Here is a 3952-nt window from a genome sequence, read left to right on the forward strand (position 1 = left end):
GGACGCTGTCGTCAGTAAACCATACAGTAAAGCTGCATACCCTCAGGAAAAATGACAGCTGTATTTTCCCCTTGCTTCCAGCCGTTCGCAGTACCAGCACAGCAAGGCCGTTTTGGTTAGTGTTACAAGGCCAGATCAGTCAATCATCCAGACTGTTGCCCCTGCAACTACTGCAAAGGCTGCTGCCCCTCTTCAGGAACTGCACGTTTGTCTGGCCTCTCAACAGATACTCCTCTGTTGTGGTTGCACCAATGGTACAGCTATCTGTATCGCTGAGGCACGCAAGCCTCCCCACCCAATGGCAAGGTCCATAGTTCACCATAGTTCATGGGGGGGGGGGGGAGATCATTGGGCATCCTCACCTTAATTATGTAAGTGTGGAGTCTGGTCTTTTGTAGATGTCTGACTGTACCTCTGATTTTACCCTATTTATGTGACCCTCATCGGTTTAGCTAACCAAGAGCCAATGAGCAATTGTCTCAAGAGGCCAGTTGATGTAGCAGTGACTATCTTGAAAGAGTTGTTATGCCTTTCCAAAAGTCTCCAGGATGAAATGAAATTAAATTAAATTAGTGTTGTCCACCAACGTAGATCTGGTCACAAAGTAGCAGTTCGTTTTAATACTTACATCTTGATAATTCTCATGTTAACGTAGTGATGCCATAGTGGGCTCATTGGTGTGAAACAACACAGAAACAAACTATGAACAAAATGTGTGAACTGCAAGATACTGCGCAGAAATTCCATCCCTTGTCCGTGTAGGGTAACTACTTCTTACCCTGGTTGGTCTCTGCCTTCAGCTGTCTGAAAATTGAGATTGTCATTCATCAGGTGCTTTTCACTGTTATTGCAGAAGCACCACCAGCAATTATATTGTGATCATTAGGAGTAGACAATACTTTTCGCCTCTTTCGATTTTACAGAACAAATTATAGTTTTGGGTAAGGATGACATATTTAACAGACTACTGTTGGCACTTTTTGTTCCTTGTTTCACATTCTCATCATAGCAGTATCTCCTGCCATGTTTCAGAAGCTGGCATCGACCTTGCTCTGCAGTGAATCACTTCTTTATTTAACTTCATGGCATTTGAATCTTGTATTTTGATTGTTGCAAAACATTCCCTTGCTTGGTTTGCATTTATGTTATGAACCTATATGTTATTCACAGTGTACGAAATTTGATTAAAAAGTGTGAACATCCACAAGCTGTCTATGTTGGCTTTTTATTTGTGTTATTATGTATTAAATGTGATAGAATTGCAAGCATTCATAAGGATAGCTTAAATATATGGCATTAAAGTGAATGCTATTTACTCATAATGTTAATAGCATCTGGTGATGCTAAAAAAGGGAATCACTTCCTGTGAATGATTTTTGTAGTTTGCTGTTTGCTTAATGCATAAAAACAAAAATACCTATGACATATGCTAAATAGGGGAACTGCCACAATAATTTTATCTGGCCTCTGTTTATGATGTTCGAGATGCAATCGATGTATCTGGATATTATTCATAACTATGCTTTAGTCCCAAAGAATAGTTAGAGATATGCGAATAAAACTCATTGACCTATACAAAGAATTTTGGCTGCCAGCAGCAGCACTGCATCTTCATAAGGTGAGTTTCTCCGATGATAGCCAGCTCAAGATTCATATCAGTTGAGAAAACGTAGTGTGCCTACCACTAGTCTAATCGAGAGTTGGCAACATTGTAGAATATATTTGGCAACTATGTGCTGTCAGTTTACGTCCTGGGTTGGTTAAGAATTATCCTGATAAACCCCTTGATATTTCCTTGTAAATTAAATACGTATACTGAATTACTCTCACTACATGGATGATATAGAGGTAGTAGATTTATGGTTTTCTGTCATCACCATTTGCCCTCTCTTCACACACTACTTTGTGTGACCTTTGATTCACATTATCAACAGTGATATGACCAATCAAACAGCAGTCTTAGGCATTTTTTTTACTTCATTCTATACATATCTGAGAAAATCTGTTACTTTGTTCAGTTTTGTCATTTGAAATTGCTGCACTCTTTTGCATCTGAAACTACAGGTAGTGGAGATCAAGTCACCTACATACATACCCATGAAGAAAAGCACATGGAAAAATTTTGTTCTGCACCCATCAGATTTTTCTTCTTTGTTACATTTTCCTTTCTTCACGTTTCTGCATTTAGGCCAATAAACATAGTCTTCAGAATTCATTGCTGACAAAGAACTGTCATTTGCCAAAGAGTAGAAATAATCCAACAAGTTCTACAAAGGTGACAATGAACATTGAAGTTTCACAGTTTCCTGCTTTCGCATAAAAACAGCCTTTGTCAAATGACAATGGCTGTTTTTGTCATAAATTATTTTGACAAAGGCTGTTTTTGTAGGACCATCACATTTCTGAGCTGCAATAACTTAGGACACGGGACATTTCTGCCATATCTGAGTAGAAGAAATTTTGGGCCTCGGGGATGGCTACAAGATTGCAGTGAAATCACAAAAATTAAAAATACTGACAGTGATTGTTTTTTTTATGAAGTGTTCAATTGCAGAAGTTTTAAGTTATGAGATTGAAATTACATCTCAAGGGGCACAAATTGATCATGGAGCATTAGATCTGATTCATAGAGAATCCGCCAATTTGTATGGGGTTCATTACACTCTAATGAGCGCACTATTTGGCACATAATCCTGGCAAAAGATGAGTGATTCTGTACTTCCATTCTGGAATCACTCTCTTCACACAATACGACCCACTTCAACTGTCGGCGGTCTCTGTCAGTCAACAGATGGGGTTGACCTGTACACTTTTGTGCTGTACGTGTCCCTTCACTTTTCCACTTCACTATCACATTGGAAACAGTGGACCTAGGGATGTTTAGGAGTGTGGAAATCTCACATAGAGACGTATGACACAAAGGACACCCAATCAGCTGACCACATTCGATGTCTGTGAGTTCAGTGGAGAACCCCATTCTGCTCTCTCACGATGTGTAATGACCACTGAGGTCACCTGGCAGCAGGTGACAGCACAATGCACCGAATATAAAAAACGTATATTTTGGGGGTGTCCAGATACTTTTGATCACATACTGTATATGTGTCAGTTCATGTTAAAAGTTTGGAGCTTACAAGCACAGACAGAACATTAAAGTGTTGGCTTGGCTGAAAATCTCAATATTGCTAATCTGACCATCACAAGTTTGGATTCATTACAGTGAAATCCTGTGACTCAATAATGAAAGTGACTAATATGTCTGTAAACATCATGAAATTTGTGGAATTTATGCTGGTGTCTAATGAACCGCAGTTGAGCTAATTGACACCCATTTTGAAAGAGTTAACAAACCTCAAACTATGTGTGCTGGATAATGTTATGTATACTGATAACTGTACTGTAAATCCTTTCGAGTGGACAAATATGGTCATATTTCTACCATCATATGTTCTGTCAGTTTGAACTTTAACCGGATCTGTGACATTGCTTAGTAGTCAGGTGAAGGATTACAAAGAATGAAATGTGCTCCATTTACCGAACAGCCTAACTTTTTGAGCAGTTCACAGCATTTGGATCTATCTTACCTGACATCAGTTCTCAATAGTTTAGTTTGAAGAGACATGAGACTGCAAGATCCTTCTAAACTGAGCAAAACAAAACAACAGGCAACTGGAATGACATATCAGGTATATTACATAAGATGAGAAAAAAATGAATGAGTTCCTTGGTATGAATGAAACAATCCTTTGTTATGTTATTCTAAAAACTGAAATTAAGATAGAAAAAGTTCAACAAAGAAAACTGTACTGTTTAAAATAGACAAGTAACAGTAAAAGGGGGGGTTAGTTCACAAGAAAAATAAGATACACACAAATGAGTGGATGGATTTTTCTATAATTATGAGACTTCGTGTGGCACAAATCAACCCAGCAAGTTTGGAAGTCAGGAACAA

This window comes from Schistocerca serialis, chromosome 3, assembly GCF_023864345.2.
Source record: "Schistocerca serialis cubense isolate TAMUIC-IGC-003099 chromosome 3, iqSchSeri2.2, whole genome shotgun sequence".
NCBI classification, from domain to species: domain Eukaryota; kingdom Metazoa; phylum Arthropoda; class Insecta; order Orthoptera; family Acrididae; genus Schistocerca; species Schistocerca serialis.